The sequence below is a fragment of the Phalacrocorax carbo genome, chromosome Z, assembly GCF_963921805.1.
Source record: "Phalacrocorax carbo chromosome Z, bPhaCar2.1, whole genome shotgun sequence".
NCBI lineage: Eukaryota > Metazoa > Chordata > Aves > Suliformes > Phalacrocoracidae > Phalacrocorax > Phalacrocorax carbo.
In genome coordinates this window covers 34,061,687-34,072,636 of record NC_087548.1, presented here as the reverse complement: position 1 = coordinate 34,072,636, position 10,950 = coordinate 34,061,687, and the positions used below count along the sequence as shown (strand labels likewise).

The 10,950-nt window shown below is 37.7% G+C and overlaps 1 long non-coding RNA gene across 1 annotated transcript; it reads left to right on the top strand.

The window, feature by feature from the left end:
- Positions 1 to 6,110: 6,110 nt before the first annotated feature.
- Positions 6,111 to 10,574, top strand: LOC135310616 (uncharacterized). Its single transcript, XR_010370686.1, has 3 exons — positions 6,111 to 6,155; positions 6,703 to 6,773; positions 10,287 to 10,574. It is a non-coding gene; the product is annotated as an uncharacterized LOC135310616 (long non-coding RNA).
- The last annotated feature ends 376 nt before the right edge of the window (positions 10,575 to 10,950 follow it).

The window sequence follows — 10,950 nt, the reverse complement described above, 5'->3', positions numbered from 1 at the left end:
GAATCTGATGTACCTTATTAAGATATATACGTGTGTTAGTAGACTGAGTATAGAGTACCAATTTCCAAGTACAATCTTCCCTTAATGTAGGATTTGGTTAGGCTCAGAACTGAAAATCTGGGTCTTCACTCTCTTGTGTTTCCTCTCTTACAGTTTGGGGTTTTTTTGCTTTTTTTTGTTTTGTTTTGGGTTTTTAGTTTCTTTTGTTTGGTTGGTGTTTGGTTTGTTTAATTTGGTGTGGTTTTATTGTGTTTTTTTCTTTTTTCTTTTATATTTTTCATTGCCTTTCTTTGTACCCTTATATGTTTATCTTACATATTTTCTAAAACAGCTGAGTAGTAATTTCATAATGACTGGCTGGGTAGGAGAAGGGAGATCAGGGGATGTTGTCTATCTTGACTTCAGCAAGGCATTCAACACTCTCTCCCATCGCATCCTCACAGGCAAGCTAAGGAAGTGTGGGTTAGATGAGAGGACACTGAGGTGGACTGAGAACTGGCTGAACAACACAGCTCAGAGGGTTGTGATCAACAGAGCAGAGTCTGGTTGGAGGCCTGTAACTAGCAGTGTTCCCCAGGGGTCTGTGCTGGGTCCAGACCTGTTCAATATATCCATCAATGACCTGGACAAAGGGACAGAGCATACCCTCAGCAAGTTCACTGATGATACCATGCTGGGAGGAGTGGCTGATACGCCGGAAGGCTGTGATGCCATTCAGTGAGACCTGGGCAGGCTGGAGAGCTGGGACAAGGGGAACCTCATGAAACTCAACAAGAGCCAAGTGCAAGGTCCTGCACCTGGGGAGGAACAACCCCATGCACCAGTACAGGCTGGGGGCTGAACTACTGGAAAGCGGCTCTGTTGAGAAGGACCTTTGAGTGCTGGTGGACGGCAAGCTGACCATGAGCCAGCACCGTGCCCTTGTGGCCAAGAAGGCCAACAGTATCCAGGGCTGCATTAAAAGGAGTGTGGTCAGCAGATCGAGGGAGGTTATCCTCCCCCTCTTCTCTGCCCTGGTGAGACCACATCTGGAGTACCGCATGCAGTTTTGGGCCCGCAGGTTAAGAAGGACAGGGAACTCCTTGAGCAAGTCCAGCAGAGAGCTACGAAGATGATCAGGGCACTGGAGTATCTCTCTTATGAGGAAATGCTGAGAGACCTGGTTTCTTCAGCCTGGAGATGAGAAGACTGAGGGGGGATCTTTTCAATGCTTATAAATATCTGAAGGGTGGGTGTCAAGAGGATGTGATTGGACTCTTTTCAGTAGTGTTGAGTGGCAGCACAAGGGGCACTGGGCACAAGTTGGAACACAGGAAGTTCCACCTAAACATGAAAAGAAAACTTCCTTACTGTGCGGGTGACAGAGCAGTGGAACAGGCTGCCCATGGAGGTTGTGGAGTCTCCTTCCCTGGAGACATTCAAAACCCATCTGGACACATTCCTGTGCCCTCTGCTCAAGGTGTACCTGCTCAAGCAGGGGGGTTGGACAAGATGATCTCCAGAGGTCCCTTCCAACCAACCAACCAAACAATCAAAAGAAGAAAAGAAACGAAAATATCTCCCAAAACTTGGGCAACTCTAAGAAGCAGAAGGCCTTTAAAACCAGATATTATGAAATCTTACATTGCATTTTGAGTCCTCTCTACCCCGTCCCAGGGTCTCATTGCTGAGGGTCTGTACAGATAGATAAACCACAGAACTCAGGTGGTGACACACTGCTCACAGTTGACAGGTGAGCCCTATTCTACTGACTGTATATATACGCCTAAGCCTTTTCAAATGCAATGGAATGGAAAGTATGCCACAGTAAGTAACCCCAAATTGTCTCTCAAAACATTTGCTTGGTTCAGGTAAACGAGAAGAGTGTTGTGGTTGGTTTTGGATTTTTTTTGTTTGTTTGTTTACTGCTGAGCAGTGCTACACTAACATATTTTCCTGCCATTTGCACAAGCTATGAGCACACGAAGAGTCAATTAAGATTGATGCTTTGTAGCTTCTTTAATCTGCAATAATTCCCTTGTTTTGTAGTCTTATGTCTGTACCCCAAAGTTGGGTGTTGTTTAAACCTCCTCAAGTTGCCCTCTGTGTTTCTGGAGTGTTCCAACTCTAGTGAGGTTTTCACAGCTCCATTCCTGTGCTCAAAGTATTTCTCTTCATGTGATTTATTCCTGGCACCATTGGCTCTTAGTGATTACTCAGAGCCAAGGAGTCTAACAGAGTTCTGCTTCCTCCAGTGTTTCACTTTGAAATGATCAGAATTGTAGAACATGATCCCCTGCACAAGAAAACAGCCCACTTCTAAAGGCTTTTCTGAGAACCTCTTGCATACAAGATCTCCTGCACAGCTGGAGAATGGGACATAATCATCTGTCAGGGAAGAATGCTACAGACGTGCAGACTGAGAAACAAATGCAGAAGGGTTATACCAGGACGATTTTACATTTTGGATGGCTGTACAGGAGAGCGTCTTTAGCTGAATAAGGAACTGCTGGATCATCTTCTCTCAGTAAGTGCTGAATAAATACATGTAATATTTATTCTTGGAAGTTCTAGCTGTGAGTGTTCTGAGGAGCCAGTGGAGAGTTGGACCACAAAGGTTTTGGGGGCAGATTATAAAAAGTAAGCAGGTGCTCATGAAATTTGAAAACTTGGATGTATCTAATTCTCAGCACAGTGTTAGGGGGAGTAAGGCACCTAGGTATGCAAGAAGATCCCACTGGGAACCAGTTGTTGTTTACAAGTGGGAAATTTGGAATAAGGGCCTCTGCTTGGAGATCTGAAAGCACTGAACTTCAAGCCCATCCTTGGCACATCAAGACAGTTATTGTACCTTCCACTATTTAGCTCAGTTGATGTTCATGTTTGTGTGAAAGAAAATATGCAGAGGGGTATTTCTGGAAATCTGTCTGGTATGAGCCACCTAGTAATATGGCTGCTTACAATGCATGAGATGACTGAGGCATTCCTCCTTCCACACAAGGACAAAGGCCTGGAAAATAGAACTATGTTTACAAATATGTATTTTTAAGGCTAGGAGATTTTTATGCCCATGTACATGTGGGATATGGACACTATAATTTTACAGATTGCATTTGCTTCATACTTTACTGAACCTCAGAATCTCTTCACTGGAGACCAACAATTTCTTACTTAAATGGGAAACAACTCCAGCTGGTTGCCCAGTTACACACAGTAGGTTTTTGTACTGTGTTAGGATTTGTATCTTATCCTGAGAAAGGTCTTCTCTACTAATTTTTCAGACTTCATAAATGAGTTACACAAGCCTCTGGCAAAGTATATGTACAAGTTTTGACTCCCTCATAACTGATCAGCAAAAAGGTACATTTCTTTACAGTGTTACACATTGTATGCACACAGCAGAGATTGCTTCCAGTAGAAAGAATTTTACAGTCAGACTACTGACAATTATTGAATGTTACTAATACAGTGAAGGAGCTCTAGACATCACTAAGAGAGCTCTTTATTGTAATAAATAAACTGATAGTGTACCTGACATCCCTGACTTAACAATATATCCAACACCCGACCATTTGGAAGCTTCATGAAATGAATATGAAAAATATAAAGGCTGAAAAAATTTGTCCATCTAATCACACTTTTTCTCATCTCTGTATTCTAACAAATCTACTCCTTCATTCTAAGAATTTCTTAAAGTGTTTTCTGCTAACCCATATAATAACTGAGTTTCTCTAAAGAGCCAGGGTGTTCCAGTATTGTATTTCACTTGCAGTGAGGTAGTTTGACCAGCCTAGGTTATCTCCAGAGTGAAAGAAAAAGCCTATTCAAAACAAATAAATCATAAAATGGGGAAAATTCTAGCAACTAAATTCCTCAACTGCAAGAATGACACTTTGTGACTATGGGGAATCAGATGCATGCTTTCTTCTTTTCAAAGCTTGCTCAGGAGTGTCTAAACCATCTTAAAGTTACCTCTGTGCTATCCATTGCAGAGCATATATTCACCAGACTGTACATAAAGCCATGGAACAGATTAATATATCTGTAGAATTACTCTCTTCATCTCCCATTTGGATTCACCAAAGATGGTAAATGTGTGGGTGGAAGAATGCATTTATATTCAGTGGCTTCTTTGAAGAGGTCTGCTTCTGAAGTCAACAAATCAGACAGCAAACTGTAGTACACAAATCTGTGGCATATTTGACCTCAGAACTCACTAACATATCATCCCGAAGTTCAGCCTTTTTTGACATGATATTATAAGGCAGAAAAGGGTTTCCAAAGCTGTGGTGTTTTGAGGGACAAATTGAATGATGACTCCAAAGAAAACTCATGTTCCAGTAATAATTAAAAGTAGAGGTGTCAATATCAAATGGTGATATTCCTTACACAGTTTTACATGAAAAACCACGTTCTTCTGAAAGTACCTAGATCTGTTTCTTTTAACTGCTGGTGTGAGAATTAAATCTCATATTTTCTGAAGCTTTTGTAGGTATGGTCATGAATCACAGTCAACGAAGAAAAACACATGTACCAGAAACATAAAACTTAGACCAATTTTCAAGCCCACAGGACTGTTAAACTGAAAAGGAGAATGTACATTTTCTCCTGGAGATTAAAGTAACCCCTTCCAAGCCTCCAAATATGGACTTATGTCAGCATATCAAAATGAAGCCAATGCCTTCAAAGTGAAACAGTAAGATACATAGCAAAGGGTTAGGCAGATGGCAGATTCCCCTTAGTAAAACTGGATGATTATGTAAAATGAAAATAAAAAAAACGTTCCCAGCACATATGGCAGGAGAATTTGAGAACTGGTGCCTGCAAGAGTGAGAGAAAAGATGTTCCTCCTTTTAGCTGCTGGGTAGTGGGAAAAACAGTCCTGAGGAGCTTAATCATTGACTTCCTGGATTCAAAAGCTGTTTTCAAGAAGGCCCTTTCCTGCAGCACAGCCATACCTTCAAAAGGGTATAAATTTTAAGTTACCTTTCATCAACTTAGTAGTTTATATGCTTCTTTGACAGTGATTGCTTTAATCACAGGGAAATGAAGACAGACAGTTATCACAACTATGTCAAATATCACAGATATGACAGATATTTAACATTATTAGTTCCATTTCCTATTAACAATTTGTATGTGAACCAACTCAAATCTTTTTGTATATTCGAAAAGATTACAAAAAGTTAGTTCATTGTTTTATGCACACAAATTCTAGGCAAAGTTTGATTCATTAATTATTTGCCAGCTATTTATAATATATATTTCCTAATCTCTCTAGCAGTGGTATCTGGCAGTATTGTTCTCTCTCCTCATTGGATATAAGAAGCCCTGAGGAAGCATAAAGAACAGAAAATAGAAACACTTGTAGGAAATTACATATTTTATATATGTAAAAAAATATATATACACACATAAAAACATATTTCTACAAGAGGCTGTGACGACACATACTTTCCTTCGACAGACTAAACTGTTGCTGGCGTGAACATTTTGAAAAGAAATGAAAAAGGCTCAGTTCTGTCAAAATTGCATGGTGTTCTCATACCTCAACCTGTGCTATTGAATACCTATTCCCAATACCGTTATTTTCATTATCATTTTCTACTGTTTGTTGCTCTGTAGAGGTGTTCACTTGAACTAAATAACTTCTGTAAAATGGGGAGTCAATGATTTGCTAAGCACACTATAATATGAAAGGTTAATGGCTGAATTAAAGGCTGGTGTAAGTGTCAAGAAGTAACTACAATTACAATGCAGAGTAATTTAAACAATGACTAATAAAAGCCAAAAAAAAATACCCTTGGAATGCTTAGAAATGTCCATTATTTTATTCTACTCTTATAGACGGTTGTCTAATTTTGCCATATTGCCGTATATCATGATGATATTACCATGTGTTTCTTTTTATGATAATAGTATAGGAAGACGTTTGAGTATAGCTAAATGAATTTATCTACAAGCTACTGGCAGCCTTCTTTTTTAGCATATTTACTATTTCTGTTAAGTTCGTAGTTTCATCCATTGGCTTACCAAAACAGTATTTTCAATAATGAATTGCTTAAATACATTTCACTCTTTTGAATATTCATATCAGTTTTTAAAATGTGAAATTGTTTTTTCAGCAGAAGAAACCACCCCTAGATACTATTTCTGCCCTACTGTTATTAGACCAGGTAAGAATGGAAGCATGTGAGCTGATGATTTTTGTCTTATAACCAGCAATGGATAATCTTGTTGGTCTAAACACAAAATGCATAGATGGCTGAAAGAGAACAGAAGGTTATGTAGTAGCAGGAGAGATGATGCTACAGTATTTATCAAAGATTTGTAAAATGAAAAGAATTCTCCATTCTGAATGCTAGAAGATCAGTTTGCAAATGCTAGTAAACAGAACCAGTTTTCTATCACAGTTGGTTACTAATGGCTGCACTGCTCATGCTTCTTGCCCAGCCTCTCTGAAAATGAAATATTGTTACAGTAAACTATTAAGTCTTCACGATAACACCTACGGAAGCAGCCACTACTATGGCAAACAACTTTACTAGGTAGTTACTAATTGTCAGTTTGCCTCAGGATGGAAAACTAACTAGTTGCTAATTAGTGAAAATGGCGGGCTTCTTGGGAAATACAGTTTCAATAATGCATGACTTAAACACCACACTGTGTTTTTTATCCTTCACAAAAAATTACCTGTTCCTTTCCTTTGTCTCTATTTCATAGTTTGGAACACACATTGAGATGAGTCCTTACTTAAAAGGGGGCACTACTGGTAACCAGCCAGCCTCTTCAAGGTAAATTGCTCATGGTGGGCCAGAGAAAAGGAATAGATGGGCTCCATATGTATTGAAAAGAATAACCTGTTGCTTTAGAAATTTGCTTCTTGTTCCTATTTTCTTTTCATATTCTTAAGCCATTGTTATATGAGTTACCATTGTGAAAAAGTTATTTTTTAACTAAGAAGGGTCTTATAACTACAAATTCAGTGTCATTCTACCAACATAGAGGCTTTATAAGATTCTCTCTTGTACAAAATATCACGCAAATGGAGAAAAAAATAAAATACTATTTTTTTCTACAGCTCGAACCAACTATTTCTGCACTTCACTTTGACATTATTTTTTTGGTGGAGGAAAAAAGCCATTGGGCAATACAAATTGTATTTGTTAAATCAGGCTTTTTTTTCACAAAAAAAGAGTTAAAAACAGCAAAATATTTTTTTTAAGCTTGGGAAGTACTAGGTCATCCAGTCACAACATAGAATAAGTACAATGTAACTTTTGAGACCAGCTGCAATTAATATAAAATATTCACATTTAGTAGTTGACAAATGAGCTGCAGGACAAAATCTTTCTTTTTAATACAAATAATTAATTTAATAATAATATGTAAATAATAATATTTAATACAAATAATTGGTCAAGCAATTGTAAATAATGAATGAAGTCATGGCATATTTGTGAACATATATAAAAGCTGACTACTTAGATAAGCTGAAGACAATGAATAACTGACAGTACTAATCATGTATAGATAAATTTAAACTTACACTATAGTAGCAGCCAACACACCCAAGCTTCTAAGAATGAATTTTCCAGACAGCTATATCCACCATGAGAATTTTACAAAGCTATTGTTTATTTTAAAGTTACTTGACAGTTTAGACAAATTTTCCTTTAGGAAAAATCTTGTATGTTTAACTTTCTCATTTCTTTCTCTCTTCTTTCTCTCATGCCTTATTAATAAGATAAAGTTGATAAACATTTGTTGTGATTTGCTCGTGTTACATGTTGTCAAAATATAATTCTGATTCAATTACATTTTTCAAGGCACATGAAATTAGGAAAAGTAATGATTTCCCTAAATATTATCCATTCTTTTTAAATGAAATATTAGTTTCCAAAACAAAACCTGATTAAAAAGCCAATGATCATTATATTTGTGTTTTATTGTAGATAGTATGTAAATTGCATGTATGAGCTTCCAAATGCACTCCACACTTTTCTGCCAATACACAAAATGTGACATGTACAATACTTCCAAGGGTAACTTCTCTTATGGAAGTTGTTAGTGAAATGACAGTTTGAACAATGATAACCCATAAAAATGGATCATTTTCAGAGTCCTCCTGTGAACTCTTCCATCTTCTCAAGAATTCCTGCACTCAGGCTGGTGCATCAAAGGTTAAATAATATCTCAGTCACTATATAGGTTCTAGCTGTTTTTCCTAGCTATGAGTTTTTAATTTGCAGTTAGAACTGTGATCCTCACTTAACTTTCTCACTATTTGGTAGGGTCAGCTTTTGCATTACAGCAGTTGTCCATTATGCTGGTCACCTCCCTATTACCATTTTCCTCTGAGGAAATGATCTACTGAACTTGCAAAACAAAATACTATGCACTGGCCCTCAGCCTTCTAGGACAGAGCATTTCTGTGCTACCTTTGACACAGGTTCCCCTGGGTTGAAATTCTAGCTTACTACAGTTGGAGTGTCTATAATGCAGTGCTATAATCTGTCACCAAAGCATGTGCCCTTTACAGCTGGAGGTACACTGGTCATGTTTTAGCTGTATGGATAGACAGAATAGAAAGAAGGGCATTAAGTGGTTTTTATCCAAATAATCAGAGGAAGTAATGTAGAGGTCTTGGCAAGGGTATGATTCATTAACATGAAAAACAAGCAGTAAAATCTCAAAAGAAACATACAGAACAACAAAAAAACCCCAAATCCTAAATGCAGAAGTATTACACCTTACACCTGTATTGCACCCCACACTCTGAAGCAACTTATAGTAACAGCAATAGGAATTGAATTTAGCAGAGTGAAATGTAATATGATCCTCTTGGAATACGACAAGGAAAAAAACATATTAGCTTAATTTTTTTCACCTCTTAATGACTGAAACAATGGCTGTGTTTATGGGCAAATTAATAAGTACTTGGTATATCCAGGATCTAGCAGACACTGGAACAGCTGTTAGGGTCTTACAGGAGTGCCTACACACATTGTCAAGATCATTTCTGTGCTAGCCCCTCACACTATAACACAAAACTACATTTGGATCAGGTCTGGGGAGGAAATTTATCTTTCACTAGACTGGTGCCAAGTGGGACCAATAAGTCATGTGGTTTGTACAAAATAGGGCTCTGGCTTCCCCCTCATTTTAAAATATGTGCAGAAAATAGCAAATAGAATACAAAGCATCCACATGTCCTGCTTTCCTCATCGCCTTATGCCTCTCTCAGAAAAAGCTCCAAACGTGGGTCCTGTGAGGGTGGAATCCAGGCTGGAAATTGCTGGTGCTTGTTTTGCCAGCTTTTCACTTTTTAGTGTTCTTTGGCACAGACACTTGCTCAGCAAGCCTTTGTTTGAGGCTGAAACCCGACCGAGGGGAAAGGAGAACGGCGTTGCTTAGCAACAGCTCTCTTTTTGGTCAGGTAGCACATGGTTATGGGAAATAGAAATCTGTAAATTCAGTGGATTTGGGTCCTATCCAGGAATTTTACTTCATTTTACAGAATCAGGCTTTTCCTTTGCAAAAATCTTTGACTGTCTATTCCCCAAAATTTAAAGCACAGAGATGGTCAAACAGCAGCATCCTGTAAAGAGCAGGCAATATTAGCCTAATGGTGCATTTAATTCTATTCTTCTGTCATATCTGCCCTAGTATGCACTTCAGAAAGATACTTTCTAAATAAAAAGTATTCTCAAACTATACAGTTACTTTATTTATTTTATAAACTAGTTTAATTATATGAGAATATAAATCCATACCTAAAAATTAAAGTCAGCCTTTCTTTTTAAGTAGAAAGATATTTAAAACTTTTATCCCTTTTGTGTTAGTGGGGCTTTGATTCAGCTTTATGTGTTTATTTATTAATGATTAATAGATAGTGGTAAGGATTACTATCTGGAAAATTATTCTGGTCTCTACACATCTGCAGCAGAGGGGTTAATAGTCTTTCTTATGTAAAACATGATGTTACTGTATTGACACAACCTTGGGGAATAAAAAATAAATATCTGTGGATTTGAGATAACCATAGCAGCATCAGACTCTGTAAAGTTAATACCCCTAACTCTGGGTGAATAATATAATGCTGTTGCTATTCAACACATTTACTCTTAAACAGAAACTGCCCTGTTTTTCAACTGCACTGCTGTTTTAGAGCTCAGAGCAAGAACTTTTGCATCTTCTGTGCAAAATATGTTCTGTTCTTGAGTCCAACTTAAATTTAAAAAGCAAACAGAAACACTGTATTTCTGAGCATATGGAGTAACTTCCAATTCTGTTTGATTCTGTAGGAAAACTAAAGCAAAGAACTAAAAAAACCCTTACATGACTGTTTTGAAGAGACTACTAGCAATCAGATAAATGAGGAAGAAGAAAGTTGCTGAAGAAGACAGCTGTTCAAGAAAGTGGGTAGTTGGGTTTATCTACATCCATACTGTGTGAACTCAAGTCTCTCTCTGAATGGGTCCTTTGTGGAAAATACTGTTTGGCGACTAGCTCTCTTAGAGGAAATCACTCAGGTTTTGCTAGAGAGTCATTCCATGCTGGAGTAGAGTTTTGGAGGACTGTAAAATGCACTTTGCATAGTTCTGTATGTATGTTTGATCAACATATGTGTTTACGGTTGTGCTCCATATTAAGTTATTGTCATGGGTTTGTCTCAGAAAATTTGGATCAACCCACAGTTGAAAAATAGAGGATAGGTTCTGTACAGTGTTATTAAGATTCTCTACCAACCCCTCTTTATCATCCAGTGCATTACTTGTAGACCATGTTTCTACAAATAGATATTTCTTAATAAAGGAAAAATGTTAATGGAAGTGAGGAAAAATACAAAGTTTGTCCAGTTCCCTTGAGTATAGCTGAGGAGTGGTTATTAGTACAGAAAATAGAAAATTTATGGATAGGAAATAAGATTTTTCCCAACAGGTTTAGCTTAAGAAGACCACGCAAAAC